The sequence below is a fragment of the Narcine bancroftii genome, chromosome 2 (assembly GCF_036971445.1).
Source record: "Narcine bancroftii isolate sNarBan1 chromosome 2, sNarBan1.hap1, whole genome shotgun sequence".
NCBI classification, from domain to species: Eukaryota; Metazoa; Chordata; class Chondrichthyes; order Torpediniformes; family Narcinidae; genus Narcine; species Narcine bancroftii.
The window spans coordinates 359,279,095-359,298,244 of record NC_091470.1 but is presented as its reverse complement, the minus strand read 5'-3'; the positions used below and the strand labels follow the sequence as shown (position 1 = coordinate 359,298,244).

Below are 19,150 nucleotides of genomic sequence, written 5' to 3'. Positions count from 1 at the left end.
AATCCTATCCATTTTGCATCTGAGAGCGGAGGGCCAGGGAAGATGTCTGGAAAATAGAGAAGGTGGGGGTAAGGGCTGAGTTGATGGTATAAGTTTTACCTTTCTAATCCGGCGCTCTGTGATCCAGAAACTCCTGTGGTCCGGCATGTTTGGAATCTGCCGGCATTAGTTTATGGCTCTGCCACCAGGGCGGCGCTGTTAGCAGAGCTAATGTGCCAAAATCTCTTTACACTGCAGTCCTCTTCATTTCATATATTCAGCTGCATTTTAGCCCTTCAGGATGTCATGATACACAGGGGGTTCCCTTCGGGGTCAATTTCTATTTTCCTTCATTTTATGTGGTCCAACAATGAATGGCCACGTCTCATTGTCACCAGATTAAGGAGGTACAACCGCAGTAGAGTAGAAGTCACATTTTTTTTAAAAGAAGAAAATCCTAGATGTTCTGGAAATGGAAGATCTTACCCTGGGAATAAATGCAGTGGAGGTGAAAGAATTGGAAGGAATGGAATTCTTACAGGGGACAAATTGTGAAGGTGTAGTCGAGGTCGCTGTGGGAGTTGGTGGATTTGTTGAGAGTTTGTCTCCTGAGATGGAGACAGAAAGATCAAGAAATCAAAAAAGGGGAGGGCGTTGCCAGAGATGGAACAAGTGAATTTGAGGTCGGGGTGAAAGTTGGCAGCAAAGTAGATAAAGTTGATAGGCTCATCACGGGTGGAGGATGCAGCATCAATGTAGACGTCAATGAAGCTGAGGAAGAGTTCAAAAGGTAGTGGACATAGCCCAGGCCATCACAAGCAAACCCCTCCCCACTATTGAGCACATGTACAGGGAACGTTGCTGTTGGAGGGCAGCAGCAATCATCAAAGACCCTCACCACCCAGCACATGCTCTGTTCTTGCTGCTGCCATCGGCGCCACAAGACTCACTCCCCCAGGTTCAGGAACAGCTGCTCCCCCTCCACCATCAGACTCCTCAATGACAAACTCAATTAGAGACTCATTTAAGGACTCTTACTTGCATGCTTTATTGATTTTCTCTTTGTTCTCTCTGTATTGCACAGTTTGTTTACATTCATTATCTGTACAGTTCCTTGCTTGTTTACATGTTTTACGCTGTGTACAGTTTATTTTTTTACATGACCAATTAGTAGTAATTCTGCTGCCTGCAGGAAAAAGAATCTCAGGGTTGTATATGATGTCATGTATGTACACTGGCAATAAATCTGAAATCTGAGTTGAGGGGCCTTGTCTGAGTAGGCCTGTAGCATGGCCATTGAAAAGGCAGGCATAGCTTCGGCCCATTCAAGTACCCATGGCTACCCCTTTAACCTGGAGAAAGTGAGATGAGCCAAAGGAGATTGTTGTAGAATCAGAATCCCTGCTGAATCAGAATTCCTGAGGCCATTAGGGATGAGAAAGTCACTAAACAAGAGGCGCATTCAAGAGAAAGAGAAAAGCTGCAGACGCTGGAATCTTGAGCAAACAATTGCTGGAGGAACTAAGCAGGTCAGACAGCATCCATGGGTAGAAATGGTCAGTCCACGTTTCGGGACAAAACCACAGATAAGAGTCTGAGCAGCTGGAGGTGAATCTGCGAACACTCAGTGACTCTGAATGGACTCTATTTTGCTTCTTACAGTAAGGGGTGCCGGGAAAGAATTTAGGGTGAGAATATGTTCCGCCAGCTGGAGGAGTGGGGCTGGTTCTGTCTGTGGATGAGAAAGAGAGGAAGGGCTTTGAGGCCTTCGGAATGGGGGGGGGGGAATGGAGGTGTTCAGAGATTGGACATCCATAGTGAAAGCGAGTCAGTTGAGTCCAGGGAACTGGAAGTTGTTGAAATGATGGACTGCTTTGCAGCGATGCTGCTAAAAATAGCCGTGAGCTTGCTTTGGCTCTGCGGCTGGTTTACATAAGCACTTGGTTGGGGAGGGGGGGGCCAGGGGGGGGGGTGATAGGGCTCTCACTGGTGGGTGAACAACAGGCGGCAGCCAGAACCTTCAGCAGAAACATCCAGTGCAGAAACCCTGGCAACGACAACATTCGGTAGCAGGCGATCGCTGGAGGAGAGAAAGCCTCTGAACTTCTCCTGTTTCAAACATACTATCGACATCAAACCTTCCGGAAATAAAACCGCGCAGCCAAATGCCCAAGATCAATTTGTTGCTTTTAATAATTTAGGCGCAATACTTGACACAACCAATTTAACATCACAGAAGATATCATTGTTTAACTTCTTTTCATTGTATGGGGACTCACAGTTATAAAATACTGTTTCCCACCATTCACTTATGCCAAGTCTCCTGGTTAATGCTGATGTATCACCAAACGGTCCAGTGTGACCAAAAATGGTGAGAAGCATTGATGTGGTACTAATGTGTATCTTACCGATTTGTTATTTTTCTGTTATTGGAGGGGAATGCTGTTTCATCTGGTGTTTTAAATATAAAGGCACATTAAGAAATGTGAAATTCTTTGTTCATTTTCTGCCAGCGGGTTAAGCATTTCAAGGTATGCCAGTCATTCTCATACAAAAACAAGTGACACGCATGCACACACACACACACACACACACACACACAAAGAGATGCACACATACACACGCATGTTCAGACACAGACATATACACACACATATACAGGTGCACACGCATACACACACAGACAGACACACACTCATGTATAGACACATACAGATACACACACACTCACGTACACACACACGTACAGACACACATACACACACATGTACAGACAGACACACATTCACATACAGACACACACACACACACACAGACACAGACACAGACACACTCACCTACATACACACAACACACACACACACACACACACACAGACACACACAACCATAAACAGCACAGAAACAGGGCAGTTTGGCCATACTAGTCTGTGCTGAATATCTTCTCCCACATAGTCCCACTGACCCGCATTTGATCCATAACCCTCCACACCTCTCCAGTTCAAATACTTATCCAACTTTTCCTTGAATATTAAGATCGATCTGGGTTATTCCACCTCTGCCGGAAGTTCATTCCACACCTCACCACCCTCTGCGTGAAGAAACTCCTCCTAAACTTTTCCCCTTTTAATCTTAATCGATGCCCTCTTGTTTGAATCTACCCTTCTCTCAATGGAAAAAAAGCCTATCCACATTGACTCGATCTTTCCCCCTTATAATTTTGAATACCTCTATCAAATCACCCCTCAACCTTCTACGCTCCAGGGAATAAAGTCCCAGCCCGCTCAACCTTTCTCTGTAACTCAAACCTTGTAACCCCAGCAAGATTTTCATAAACCTCATCACATGTACAGACACACACATACCACACACACATACCACACACACATATACAGACTCACATACATAAACATGCACTCATGTACACACACACCCGTGTGTACAGACATACACACTCATGTAGACACACACATATACACACACATACAGACATACACACACCCACACTCATGTACAGACACATACACATGTGCACACATACATAAAGGCAAACACACTCACGTACAGACACATACACAACGATGCATGTACAAACACATGCATGCACACACACATGTACACACACAAACACAACAGGACACACATTAAAACACCCACAAGTGCATGAGTGTGCGCACACGCACACACACGCACACGTGCATGTACATACACACACGACCAAAGTCATGTATATATGAACTCACACTCTCCAAGTGTGAGCACACGTACACACAGACACCTCCTCTGCCCACCCACCCACCCTCCCTCCCATTCCCCTACACACATCCATGCCAAATTTCGGTGCTCCTTTGTGTGGGACAGATGATCACAGATGTTATCCTGCATGTACTCGGGATTCTGCTTTTGGTAACAAGTTGGAGTCTAGAATATGATGAACTAACCTGCTTTACTATGATGCAGGAGGTGGAGATTCTGATCCATTAGTTCCATGTCAACGACCTTATTACTTCTAATCCCCTGCAGCTCCTCAACCTATCCACCCCCACGTGTCCATCAGCTCCCCTTTGATAACTGAGCAATAGTGATAAACACTCTGGCACGTGGAATGGCCACTTGCATGTTCCCTTGCCAAGGCCATTGTTACTGAGCCCATGTCCTGGAAGACCCTCCCCAGGATCACCCTCATTTGCAGGACTGTGGCGCCTCAAAACAGGGGTTGCAGCTCCTCAGCGGAATGGATTACAAAGCCAAGCAAATAGAATCCCCTCTCTCGCATTCCAGAGATAGAGATCTAAGAGCAGAGGTGCCACTTGATGCTGAACATGTGTTGCAGTTTGAGTACAAGAGCAATTTTGGAAACCCTGCTTTATCGAGGATTTGAACGAAATGGTAAAACGCTGCCTGGATTCTCTTGGATCTTGTCACTGACAAAGAGCTGAGATGATGTAATGTAAGCCCTCAAGCCTGTGAAGTATCTCCATGTTGCTATGTAAGTGTAATGGCATGTAAAAATAATGGATTAGCTGACCAAATAAATGGTATCCAAAGTGAACAGATTTAACATTATGAAAAGCAGACGGTATTTGGGTTTGCAGACACAAGAGAAATTGCAGGTGCTGGAATCTAGGATTCTTGCCCAAAGTCCGTGGCTTGGCTTCGCGAAGGAAGGGGGCTGCCCATGTCTGCTGCAGTCTCGCTGGTGGCTGACGAGGCCAATGCGGGTCAGACATGCCCGGCTGCAGGGGCTAGGAGGGAAATACTGATCTGAGTTTGCTGCTGCTGTGTCACGGTTCTTCACCCATCTCCTTTTGTCCTCAAGGCCAGCCCTGCGCGTGTTCTCAAAGGAGGAGGCAAAATGGTGAACAGAGTGTTGCCAGGCTATTCGATTGGAGGCTAGGGCAGACCGCTGGTGATGGTTCACGTGACAGGCACCAAGGGATTTCTTCAGAGAGTCCTTGTACCTCTTTTTTGGAGTCCCTCTGTCACGGTAGCCAGTGCAGAGTTCACCATTCAGCACAATCTTGGGCAGGCGATGATCCTCCATCCTGGAGATGTGCCCTGCCCAGTGTAGCTGCATCTTCAACAGTATGGCCTCAATGCTGGTAACCTCCACCTGTCGAGGTCTTCAATGATGGTGACGTAGTCACTCCAGTGGATGTTGAGGGTGGTGTGGAGGCAGCGCTGGGAGAAGCGCTCAAGTAAGGATCAAATAAAATCTCGATAAAGAATTAACCTTTGTAAAAGTGGAATAAATCATTAGTTCAGCTACCTGGAACTGGTCACCACATCTCCAGAAGGTGTGGTTCACACTGGAGGGAGCATGCCGAAGATTTATGAGGATGTTGCCAGGATGGAGATCATATTCATGAAGAAAAACCTACTGGACGGGGTTATTTCTTCTGGAAGTTAAGACACAGCACGATCATAGGTCCTTCCAGCCCATGAGTCCTTGCTCACTCCCCCCACCCCCCAATACACCAATGAAGCTACAACCCCTGGGTGGTTTGAAGGGTGGGAGGAGACTGAAGCTTTCAGAGGAAACCCATAAAGACATGGCGGGGGATGTACAAACTCCACACAGACAGTTAATACACAAAAGTGCTAGAGAAACTCAGCAGGTCATGCAGCATCCATGGACTTCTCCAGCACTTTTGTGTATGATCTACAATCACAGTATCTGAAGAATTTCTTATTTTACTTCGTAAAGACGGCGCTGGAGTTGAACCTGGGTCACTGGCACTGTGAATCCGTTACACTAACTGCTCTGCTGCCCACAGTTAATAAAGAAGGCCGTGGAGAGATCATGCTGAGGTGCATTAGGCTGGGAGAAAACGACAGGGTTAACAGAGAGGATGTTTTTCCCTTGGCCGTGAGATCAGCCAAGGCACACAGACTTGTTAATTGATTGGAGGATTACAAGGGAGCTGTGAAAGGACTAACATCACTTAATGAGCAATAAGGGGAGGCCTGTGACCCATGGCATGAGAGCATGATAGAAGCACAGTCCCTCATTTTACTCAACAATGGGTCGACCTTGTGCAGCCGAGCTGGGAGAACTGAAGACCGCCTTTGGTCAATGGTAGGCAAGTTTCTGAGAGTTCATGTTGTCGAATCAGAATTGCTGCTGAGTCGGGATTTGTGTGCTTGTCGGGCTTGAGTGAGTCAACAAAGCAAGAGGAGCATTAGAGAGCAACACAAAAGCTGCAGACACTGGAATCTTGAGTAAAGAACAGCTGAAGGAACTCAGCAGGTCAGACAGTACCCATGGGTAGCAATGGCCCCCACCTGGAGGCCGGCTACAAGTGCGGAGGGTAAACATAAACTTATGCTGCTCCTGGGCCGCATTCATGTCGCTCCCTCCAGAGCCAATGGAAGCGGGGCGACTGGTACTGTAGCGCCGCCCGTCATGAATACGCGGCAGAGCAATGGCTGTCTTCATTATCCATAATCCCCCACGCAGCTGGAACTGCTGTGTTTCCCAGAAGAGTTCCAGGTGTGTGGGGGATTATGGGTAGGGAAGATGGCCACTGCTCTGTCTGGTTTTGAGATGCAGAGAGTGGCTGGTGCTATAGCGGCCGGTGGGGCTGTCACAGACTGCACCAGCCAGCCCCTGATGGCCTCCACCCTGATGGCCCCCACTGGCCACCCCTGATCTGATAGCCCCTACCAGCCGTCCCTGCCCTGACGCCCCCCCCCCTCCCATTGCCTGACAGCTTCTGCTGACCACCCCTGACCTGATGGCCCCCACCAGCTGCCCCTGCCTTGATGGCTCCTGCCCGCCGCCCCTGCTTGAGGGAGTCATGGAGGGAGAGTGGTGAGAGGGGAGATGGGTCATGGGCAGCGGCTGTACATTCATGTGAAGCGGCAGAGCGCTGAGCTCCACCAATTATTCTTCCATGAGAGGGAGTGCAGTCGGCGCCTTGGAGCTGGCTATGGCATATTCAAGAAAGCAAGTCTCCCAACCCAAGGGTGGAGAATCTCCGCCTTTACAGTTGGACATTTTCTTTGCATGAAAGGGCCTAATGTTTCAAACTGGCGTGCCATGGATGGCATAGCAGTTAGCGCAATGCCTTTACAGCGCCAGTGATCAGGACTGGGGCTTGAATCCCACGCTGACGGTAAGGAGTTTGTACATTCTCCCCGTGTCTGGATTGGTTTTCCCTAGGGCCTCTGGTTTAATCCCACAATTTGAATCATTAATGGGGTGTAAATTGGGTGGCACGGACTCATGGGCCGAAATGACCTGTTACCATGCTGTATGCCTAAATTGAAAAAAAAATGTAATGCTTCGAGTCGAAACCACCAACAGGAGGCCGTGCAGCTGCAGAGGCTGTGGGAGCGCTGGAGGCGAATCCGCTCAGTGACTCAGAATGGACTCTCTTTTGCTTCTCCTTCTCTCCTACTGTGAGGGGCACTGGGCAAGACTAATGACAGGCAGAAGGCGATTTTGTGTAATATTACATCTCCTGTACTATTACATGGCAACAAAGGAATCATATGAAGACATTAATGTTCAGTGTGACCATATGTCATGTCACGTGCATATGCCCCGAGGCGCCAAATTTCTTATTGCAGCCATGCATGTTCAAAATTAAAGCAACTATAAATTCAAGACTGAAAAAGAGACCATAAATCTCAAAGGATAGATGAATTAATAGTTTACATGGGCACCCTCCAGTCAAGATTCAGCAGTATTCCACATTAGATGGCACACAGTTAGATAATCAGATGTTTAGTTAAAGATATCAGTTTCAACAGCATCTGAAAGCGAGATTGGGAGGTTCAAAGAGCAATTAATATCATGCGATTACAATCTGTGCTAAAACTGCATGAAATGATTCAATCTGCCTGTAATAAACACAATCCATCAATACTGATGGGAGATAACAGTTTATTGTCGTATACGTAAGTATAATGTACAGATGCACCCACATTTTTACTTGTAGCAACCACACAGCTGGACAAGATACACCAACAATGATAGTATAAAATAAATTAACACAATATTCCAAGGCAGAGGAGAGAGATAATAAAAAATCACAATTGCAGTCAGCGCGTGGAAAAAAAAAGTGATGTTTCAAAAGTGCGGATATCTTTTGGAAATTGTTTAGGGTTAGGGAGCTCTGGGGAGGTTCAAGAACATAAGAAATACCAGCAAGTGTAGGCCATTCTGCCCGTCAAGCCTGCTTCACCATTGAATAAGATCATGGCTCATCTGATGATTGGCTCATCACCTGCCTTTTCCCCATATCCCTCAATTCCCCTACTATGTAAAAACCTTGTCTTAAATATAGTCATTGAGGTCAATAGGCAGTGAACTCCATAGATTATACACTGGGAAAAGCAGTCTCCGTCCTGAATCTACTACCTTGGATCTTGAAGCTATGTACCCAAGTCCGAGCCAGAGAGCTGTTGGAAAAATATATTGTTCTTGAGCCTAGAGGGGCTGGACGTTAAGCTAGTATCTCAAAGGTGCTGCCTTTCTCACATAGATGGGACGCACTTGGCTAGGTTTGCCTCTTCCTGAAGCCTTTTGTGTTCCACGACACGCGAGTTTCCAAACCAGTCAGAATATTTTCAAAAGAACATCTGTAGAGATTTGATAGAGCTTTTGATGACAGACAGAATCTCCTCAAATGCCTTAGAAACTCGAGGCATTGGGTGGCTTCCTCATGGTTGCTTTGATGGGTGCTGGCTCTAGGAGAGGTCCTCTGATATGTGAGCTCGCAGGAACTCGAACACTAATCCTCTCCACCGCTGTCCTGTCAAGGCAGAAGCGTGCTTGCCCCCCCCAACCAACCCCCTTTCCTAAGTCCACAATAAGCTTGGTGACGTTGAGAGTAAGATGGTTGTTCTGGCACCAACCAACCAACCAGATTCTCGATCTCAAGCCTGAAACGTTGGTTATCTTTGCTATATAAAGCACCCTGTTTGACCTGCTGAGTTCCTCCAGGATTGTGTTTTTACTTCAACCACAGTGTCTGCAGACTTTTGGGTCCTACTCCCCGAACTCCATCTCGTATTCTGTCACTTCATTATCTGTGATTTGGCCAGCTAATGGTGGTGCTGTCAGTGAATTTGTAGATTGGCTACATAGGTATAGAAGGAACAGAGGATGGGGCTGAGCATGCAGCCGTGGGGTACCTGTGTCAGAGAAGCTGAGGTGATGTTGCAAATCCTGTAATGGTCAATAGTCCAATCAGATCACGCAAAATCACTATCTCATTCATCCAACTTATTGGAAGGGAAGTCGACCTCACAGGAACCAGTTCCGGAAAATAAATGGTGCCAACTGATGATGTAAAACCATTATTTCCCAGGGTTACTCAAACAGGTTGGAAGTAGTGTTCCAGATCGATTCAGGGGAAATAACATACTGCTGAATGTCAGAGTACATTTCCAAATAGATGATTGAAATTTTTTACACCCATTTACTTTTATCCTATTTAAGGGTCACAAGACAGATTTGGCAACAGGTGCTGGGAGTTTTTGCATTTCATGCACTGAGATGGCGGTTGAGCCCTATGTGAAATGCTTTGAGTAGGTCATGTGGGGGGCCGATGTGTGACAACATGCCTTGGCCTAAAGGTGGGATGCTGCAAGGGCATCTAATGGCTCAACTGTTCAGATTCTGGTAACGTTAAGCTGTGGACTTTGATAAAAACTGATGGAGGTATCTCCCCACCTTCCAGGATGTGTATGAATAAATTATTATTGAGATCGTCTGCCAGGAGCAGATTGAAGCATGTCGCCAAGCCATGAACTGACTAAGACAGAGTGGGTCTCATTGATCCTGCAGAGGCAATGCTAAGTCCATTAGCCTGGGGTTCATGGTGGGCATGCTGAAGGGGCAGATATGCGTTATGGCCTTGAGGACCAAGTACACTCAAAATAAGTAAGTGGGAGAAATGTCTCTGGAGTCTGTGCTATTGTACCCTGACAGAGGCAACTCAGGTGGACAGGGTGGTGAAGAAGGCATTTGGCATGCCTTCCTTCATTAGGTAGGGCTTTGAGTACAAACGTTGGGACATTCTGCTACAACTACATAAACCTTGGTGAGCCTTGGAGAACTGCGTCTCATTCTGGTCATCCAGGTGCAAGAAGACATTGGAAAGAGAGGTTTACCAGGACATTAGGGTGGCATGGTTAGGGTAGAGGTTAATGCAATGCTATTACAATGCCAGTGACCATGTTCAAATCTGCTGCTGACTGTAAAGATTTTGGACGTTCATCCCATGATGATGTGGATTTCCTCTGGGCGTTCTAGTTTCCTCCCACATTCCAAAGACATACGGGATTACATAGAAACATAAAAGATAGGAAGAGGAGTAGGTCATTCGACCCTTCGAGCCTGCTCCGCCATTCAACGAGATCATGGCTGATCTTAAAGTTCAGTACCCCGACCCCGCCTTCTCTCCATAACCTTAACCTGCCTCGACTGCCCCCTGTGGCAATGAATTCCACAGATTCACCACCCTCTGGGTAAAGAGGGCTCGTTGAGTGTAACTGGGCGCTACAGGCTCATGGGTTGGAAGGGCCTGTTACCGTGCCGTATGTCTAAAGGGCTTGAAGACCTGTTTTTGGGAGAAGCTGGATAGACTGGGCCTTTTACTTTGGTGCACAGGAGGTTCTGGCTGACTTCCGGTATATAAAATTATGGGAGGCACGGACAAAGGGCATTTTTCCCAGGATAGCTGATTTTAGAGCGAGAGGTTTAAGGTGAAAGGGGAGAGATTTGAGAGGACATGCAGGGCAACATTTTCATTCAGAGGGTGCACTGTATTTGGAATGAGCTGCTAGAGGAAGTCGGTACAATTTTAACCTTCAAAAGGCATTTGGTGATTGGACAGAATCGGACTAGTGAACAAAAATCCCAAACATTTCCTGAATTGAACCCAAATTCTCTTTCTCATTATTAAATTCTTTGTTAATTTTGGAATAGAAAAAGGTAAGGATGAGCCTAAAAAATGTCCACACAGAGTATTTTTAAAAGATTTCAACTCCATTTCAACCCAGTTAGGGCAGTCGTCAATTTTATCAAATTGTAACAACAATAGCATATTTCTTATATTTATTACCCAATAGTAGAGTCTAAAATTGGGTAATGACAAACCTCTGTCATTTCTTGTACTCTGAAGATAAATTTTATTTAATCGAGCTTTCTTCCCTTGCCATATATATGACATAATAAATGATTCCAATGTCTCAAAAAAAGATTTAGGAAATAACATTGGTAATGACTGAAATAAATACAAAATTTTGGTCAGATAATCATTCTGTCTGAATTAATATGACTGATCATAGAGAAAGTGGTGACCATCTGAATAATATTATCTTAGTTTGAATAAATAAAGCTGCAAAATTTTCTTTAAAGAGGTTTTTAATGTTCTTAGCTATCTTGATACCAAGATATCTAAATTGTTCTTTCACTATCTTGAAAGTGATTTTAGAGTATAAAGTAAGAGAGCCCTTTAATGGTAACAATTTACTCTTATGTAAATTAAGTTTATAGATGGCAAACTTACTAAAATGTGTAAGTAACAATATCTTTGGAATCAAAGTCTCTGAACTAGACACAAAGTTCATCTACATATAAAGATAACCTATGTTCAAGTGTCCCTCTAAACATCCCCTTAAAATCTTCATTTGCATGTAAAACAACAGCTAGTGGTTTCTCCACTAGATCAAAAAGCAAAGGGCAATTCTATCTAGTACCTCGATGTAATTAAAAAAAATTTGAATGTTGGAAATGAGTACAAATTGAAGCTATTGGGCATGCATATAAAAGTTTGAAGCATTGAATAAAAACTGAGCCAAAATTAAATCTTGCTAAGGTAACAAACAGGTATTCCCATTCTACCCTATCAAATGCCTTTTCAGCATCTAAAGACACATTCTAGCCCTCCATTTTATATGCAGGTTATGAAGAATGGAATTGGCTAGGGATAAAAAGCTTCAAAGATCTTTATATTCAACAAAATTTTGCATCTTTATGGAGGAATTTAATTGACCAAATAGACATTTTTTTAGGGATTACTAAATTAGGCATTTTATTAGATCTAAACTTCCAGAATATCTATGTCTTCCTGATCTGAATTTTATAGATGAACCTTTTGAACTACATTTGTACATAAAGGTATAATATCCACTTTATATCATAAAATATTGAATATAAAGATAGTTTCCTTAATTAAGATAAAAACTGAAAGGGAGAATGATCTTAATATATCCTTCTCAGAGGAAGATTGGGTCACAATTCTAGGCTTTATCAATAGCCTCTTTCCACTGGCATTCCAGTTAATTGGTTGTGCAGTGTCCCAGGATAGGAAACCCTCTGTTCCATTTCCACTGGCGTACTCTTAACTGGGACACTAAATGCTTTTCAACTGAACACACTCATCGAAGGGTATCGAAGTGTTCTACCTTCAACTGGGAATGGGTGACTTTCTGTTGTCCCATTTTCCATTGGTTTTATCAAAATATCAGTGTCAGTAAATGCCAGGGATATGGGTAGGGGTAGAGGTGGTCAATCCCCAGCGCGAAATGACGTCATTTAATGCCGGTGTTCGGTCAATGTTCCCTTTCCACTGGACCCTGTCCCAGTAAAATCCCAGTTAGTTTCTGGGACAGGGAACCAGTGGAAAAGGGGCTACTAATTCTTCTCTGTGTGCTAGACACAGTTTGATTCAATTTAAAGTGGTACATAGTGAAAGTTAAATTTATCTTAATATCAATCCATTCTATGATAAATGTAACATTTTTGAAGCCTCTTGTTACATGTTACACATGTTTTGATCAAGTCCCAAATTAGCAAAATTTTGGATAGATATTTTTAAAACATTTTTTGATATCTTCAGGATCAATCTTGAACTGAATTCTCTCTCTCTCTCACTCACAGATAAAACCGCATGACCCTCTTAGAACAGCAAACCGCACTGAGACAGACTGCAGTACCGGACCCAATCGTCTGAGTCTGTTCATTTGTTGCTTTCCAAAACAATAATCCATTACTCCACAGTATGCCTAATTAACACCTACTTGTGAACTCCTTATAGGTATTTTTCCAAGTTTTTACAAAGGCATCCGGAGCCTGGACTGTCTGGCTTGAGCAGAGCTCTGGCATTTTAAATCAGGTCTGTTTTAAAGCGTTTGTATCTGTGTATGACCTAACTAAAAACCCCACAATTTATCTTCCAAAAGCATGTCTGTATACAATATAAAATATAACATAATCTGTCACAGAAGCACCACTGGTTACTGGCATCCAGCCTGAATAACAGCCTTCTATAGGCAAGGGCCCAAGCTATTTCTGAATCCAAACTTTCAATTCTCTTTTTGTATCCCATGCACCTGTGCCTTCTAGACCAGCCTACCAGGAGGGATCATGATGTCAAATGACACTAAAATCCACGTAGACCACATTCACTGCCTTCCCCTCATCAACCACCTTCGTCACGTCCTCAAAACACTCAATCAGGTTTGTAGGACATGACCTGCCCTGCACAACACCATGCTGACTGCCTCTAAGCTGACCACGCCTTTCCAAATCAGCAAACATCCTATCTTTTGAACGTTCCAATTGTAGCTGCTTGTATGCTTTCCTCTGGCAGCTCATTGTAGAAATGGACTACCATATGAGTGAAAAACTGAGAAGCCTCTTGTGCTTCTCTTAAATCGTCCCTCTCTTTTTTTGAAAAATTTTATTTATCATTTGAAATATATTTAACGATCAACAACCATACAAAATACCAAAAAGTCAAGAAACACCCATCCCTCCACCACCCCTCCCCCCTGTACAAGTCCAACTAAACAGGAAAAATAAGAAAAAGAAACAGAAAAGTCCCATCATCAGGTGCCTACAGCAAAACACATAGACATGAAGGCACCACAGTGTTAGAGGTCTGGTGGTGAGTCAACAGAAGCCGTAACCCTATGGTGGAGCCAATGAGGTACCTACATGCTCTAAATAAGGGTGCCAGATTTTTAGGAAGGTGTCCTATCTCTTCCTAACACTGTATGTGACATTTTCAAATGGAATGGAAACCACCAATGAGGAGATGGGAGTCAGATTTCCATGTTACTGCTATACATTTTCTGGCCACACGTAAGACCAGGTATAGATTGGCCCACTATAATGTTCTCCATTAGCTGTACCTCACCCCACAGAAATGACACCAATATAAACCTGAGTTATCAGAGATGTGCTTTAGGTGTGGTAGAGTTTGGTTCCTTCTTACCTTCTAACAGGCTCTGCAAGAAGCTGAGGCCCTTCTGGTCTGACCTTTGTGACAGCCTAACTAAGATCGCAGGAGTCATCTTCCCAGTAGACTCAGAGCTTTGTCTTCTGGGGAGCTTTAAAAGTGTTGGTAGATTGCTAACTAAGTTCCAAATTTCCCCTCTCTTACTTACCACGACCATAATAAGACATAATAAGAGACCTCAAAAGATCTCTGAATTGTCTATAAAACTTGGGAAGAAAACCATCCTTCCCGAGTGATTTATTTGCCTGCAATATATTTAAGGCTTTTTCAATCTCTTTTCTGGTAAAAGGGGCATCCAATTTCATCTGATCTCTATTTTAAAATTTCCATAATTCAATCGATAAGAGAAATTCATCTATCTCTCTGGAGCAGTGGTTCCCAATCTTTTTCTTTCCACTCACATACCACTTTAAGTATGCCCTATACCATCAGTGCTCTGTGATTAGTAAGGGATTTCTTAAGGTGGGATGTGGGTGGAAAGAAAAAGGTTGCAAACCACTGTTGTAATCGTACCTCATTGACTCATTATGTGTATAGTTTCATAACTCAAAAGGAAATGGGCCAATTACAATTTTTCTCAAGCAAAATATTTCAGTAACAATTGGATCTAGAGCAGTAATTCTTAACCTTTCCTTCCTACTCACATCCAACCTTAAGCAATCCCTTACTAATCACAGAGCACTGATAGTATAGGGAATATTTAAAGTGTATGTGAGTGGAAAGATGTCCTCCTCATCTCCATCCTAAATCTACTACCTTGAATCTTGAGTCTATGTCTCCCAGTTCTAGTCCCACCTACCTATATCTTATCTATACCCTTTATAATTTTATACCTTTCTCTCTCTCTCTTTATATATATTATCTCTTTATATATATTATGCAAATGCATATATTATGCATTTGCAATGAGTCTATGCTAAAGTCACAGGGAGAGCAGCGGCGGCCCCGGCCCCGGTCCGGGCAGAGGGTAGGCGGCGGCGGCCCCGATCCGGGCAGGAGCAAGGGGGACGCGGAGTCCCCGGTCCGGGCAGAGAGGTGGAGGCGGCGGCCCCAGTCCAGGCACAGGGAGAGCAGCGGTGGCCCCGGCCCCGGTCCGGGCAGTATGGACCGACCTAGGAGGGGAGGCAGACCCCTCCAGCCCGGGTAAGAAACCTGCATAGGAGAAGGCCACTCCGATATAAAACCTACGACCCAAGGACCTCGCTGCCACGTCCCAGCTTGCTTGGCCATGGCACACGAACCATGGGTGTAAAGGGTGGGGCCAGTACTGCGCGCACTGCACTCCACCTAAAAGCTCCTTTGCGCAGGCCCGAGGACAAGTCCACGTCCTCCCCCTCAAAAGATGCTCACAAACTCAAGCTAGCATGCTGGAACATCAGAACCATGCTAGACAAGGCTGACAGCTACCGACCTGAACGTCGGTCTGACCTCATTGCACATGAACTCCTCAGACTTGACATCGACATAGCCGCTCTCAGTGAAGTCCGCCTGGCAGATGTAGGCAGCCTCCAAGAACGCGGCGCGGGCTACACACTCTACTGGTCTGGCAAGCCTTCGGATGAACGACGCCTATCTGGTGTAGGCTTCATGGTCAAGAACTCCATTGCCTCCAAACTCGAAAACCTTCCGACAGGCCACTCGGACCGAATCATGTCCATGCGACTCCCCCTTCAAAACAAGCATCGCATCACCCTCATCAGTGTCTATGCTCCAACCCTCCAGGCGGAACCAGCAGAAAAGGACAAGTTCTACACTGACCTGCGCAACCTCATCCAACGCACCCCTACAGCCAACAAGGTTGTCATCCTTGGCGACTTCAACGCTTGCGTCGGCAAAGACTCAGAAACTTGGCCAGGAATCCTGGGCAAGCATGGCGTCGGCAAGTGCAACGACAATGGGCGCCTCCTGTTGGAGCTCTGCGCAGAACAGCGGCTTGTCATTACAAACACCCTTTTTCAGCAGAGGGACAGCCTTAAGACCACCTGGATGCATCCCCGATCCAAACACTGGCACCTCCTGGACTACGTCCTGGTGCGAGAAAGAGACAAACAAGATGTGCTCCACACCAGGGTCATGCCCAGCACGGAATGCCACACAGACCACCGGCTGGTTCGCTGCAAGCTCAACCTTCACTTCAAGCCAAAGCCCAGGAACAGTAAAGCCCCCAGAAAGAGGTTCAATGTTGGAAACCTGCAGTCAGACGAAGTGAGAGGAAACTTCCAGGCAAACCTCAAAGCAAAGCTCGACGATGCAATCCGCCTCACGGACCCGTCCCCTGAAACCCTCTGGGATCAGCTGAAGACTACCATACTGCAATCCACTGAAGAGGTACTGGGCTTCTCCTCCAGGAAAAACAAGGACTGGTTCGACGAAAACAGCCAGGAAATCCAGGAGCTGCTGGCAAAGAAGCGAGCTGCCCACCAGGCTCACCTTACAAAGCCGTTCTGTCCAGAGAAGAAACAAGCCTTCCGTCGCGCATGCAGCCATCTTCAGCGCAAACTCCGGGAGATCCAAAATGAGTGGTGGACTAGCCTCGCCAAGCAAACCCAGCTCAGCGCGGACAATGGCGACTTCAGGGGTTTCTAAGAGGCTCTAAAGGCTGTGTACGGCCCCTCACCCCAAGTCCAAAGCCCGCTGCGCAGCTCAGACGGCAAAGTCCTCCTCAGCGACAAGATCTCCATCCTCAACCGATGGTCAGAACACTTCCAATCTCTTTTCAGTGCCAACCGCTCAGTCCAAGATTCCGCCCTGCTCCAGCTCCCTCAACAGCCCCTAAGGCTAGAGCTGGATGAGGTCCTCACCCAGGATGAGACATATAATGCAATCGAACAACTGAAAAGTGGCAAAGCAGCAGGTATGGATGGAATCCCCCCAGAGGTCTGGAAGGCTGGCGGCAAAACTCTGCATGTCAAACTGCATGAGTTTTTCAAGCTTTGTTGGGACCAAGGAAAACTGTCTCAGGACCTTCGTGATGCCACCATCATCACCCTGTACAAAAACAAAGGCGAGAAATCAGACTGCTCAAACTACAGGGAAATCACGCTGCTCTCCATTGCAGGCAAAATCTTCGCTAGGATTCTCCTAAATAGAATAATACCTAGTGTCGCCGAGAATATTCTCCTAGAATCACAGTGCGGCTTTCGCGCAAACAGAGGAACTACTGACATGGTCTTTGCCCTCAGACAGCTCCAAGAAAAGTGCAGAGAACAAAACAAAGGACTCTACATCACCTTTGTTGACCTCACCAAAGCCTTCGACACCGTGAGCAGGAAAGGGCTTTGGCAAATACTAGAGCGCATCGGATGCCCCCCAAAGTTCCTCAACATGGTTATCCAACTGCATGAAAACCAACAAGGTCGGGTCAGATACAGCAATGAGCTCTCTGAGCCCTTCTCCATTAACAATGGCGTGAAGCAAGGCTGTGTTCTCGCACCAACCCTCTTTTCAATCTTCTTCAGCATGATGCTGAACCAAGCCATGAAAGACCTCAACAATGAAGACGCTGTTTACATCCGGTACCGCACGGATGGCAGTCTCTTCAATCTGAGGCGCCTGCAAGCTCACACCAAGACACAAGAGAAACTTGTCCGTGAACTACTCTTTGCAGACGATGCCGCTTTAGTTGCCCATTCAGAGCCAGCTCTTCAGCGCTTGACGTCCTGCTTTGCAGAAACTGCCAAAATGTTTGGCCTGGAAGTCAGCCTGAAGAAAACTGAGGTCCTCCATCAACCAGCTCCCCACCATGACTACCAGCCCCCCCACATCTCCATCGGGCACACAAAACTCAAAACGGTCAACCAGTTTTGACCGTATAAGCGTATACAGAGCCGTTGTCATACCCACACTCCTGTTCGGCTCCGAACCATGGGTCCTCTACCGGCATCACCTACGGCTCCTAGAACGCTTCCACCAGCGTTGTCTCCACTCCATCCTCAACATTCATTGGAGCGACTTCATCCCTAACATCGAAGTACTCGAGATGGCAGAGGCCGACAGCATCGAGTCCACGCTGCTGAAGATCCAGCTGCGCTGGGTGGGTCACGTCTCCAGAATGGAGGACCATCGCCTTCCCAAGATCGTGTTATATGGCAAGCTCTCCACTGGCCACCGTGACAGAGGTGCACCAAAGAAAAGGTACAAGGACTGCCTAAAGAAATCTCTTGGTGCCTGCCACATTGACCACCGCCAGTGGGCTGATATCGCCTCAAACCGTGCATCTTGGCGCCTCACAGTTCGGCGGGCAGTAACCTCCTTTGAAGAAGACCGCAGAGCACACCTCACTGACAAAAGGCAAAGGAGGAAAAACCCAACACCCAACCCCAACCAACCAATTTTCTCCTGCAACCGCTGCAACCGTGTCTGCTTGTCCTGCATCGGACCTGTCAGCCACAAACGAGCCTGCAGCTGACGTGGACTTTTACCCCCTCCATAAATCTTCGTCCGCGAAGCCAAGCCAAAGAAAAAATGTGAGTGGAAAGAAAAAGGTTGGGAACCACTGCTCTCGAGTCACCTAGCAATTCTGTCTTATACAGTTTTGTATAATATTGTTTATAAATGTCATTGATTTCTTTCAGATTATATGTTAATTTATCAGCTTCTCTTTGGATTGCATTAATCATCCTTGATGTCTCTTCCACCTTTAATTGCCAGGATAGAACTTTATGTGCTCTATCTCCCAATTCATAATATTTCTTTTTTGATTTTAAAATAGTTCTATTTTATATGTTTGCAATGTATTAAATTTCAGTTTTTATTTTCCAAGATCTTATATTTATTTTTCAAACCTGATATCTGGTATTTTTGTTCCAGCTCTATTTCTTTCTCCAGACCATTAATATCTGCCATGTGTTCCTTTTTTTAGTATATGAAATCATCTGTCCACTTAAATAAGCCTTGAGTGTATCCTATATT

At 45.6% G+C, this 19,150-nt stretch overlaps 1 protein-coding gene across 6 annotated transcripts in view; it reads right to left on the bottom strand.

The window, feature by feature from the left end:
* LOC138755796 (guanine nucleotide-binding protein G(s) subunit alpha) overlaps positions 1 to 19,150 on the bottom strand; it is a 369,610-nt gene that overhangs the window by 57,497 nt on the left and 292,963 nt on the right. Inside the window, exon 1 of one of the 6 annotated variants that reach the window (XM_069922429.1) lies at positions 19,024 to 19,054. The exons of the other annotated variants lie outside the window; for them this stretch is intronic. The gene's annotated coding sequence lies outside the window, so the exon portion shown is untranslated. Of the gene's footprint in view, positions 1 to 19,023; positions 19,055 to 19,150 lie in introns of those variants that run through there. 6 annotated transcript variants of the gene reach the window in all.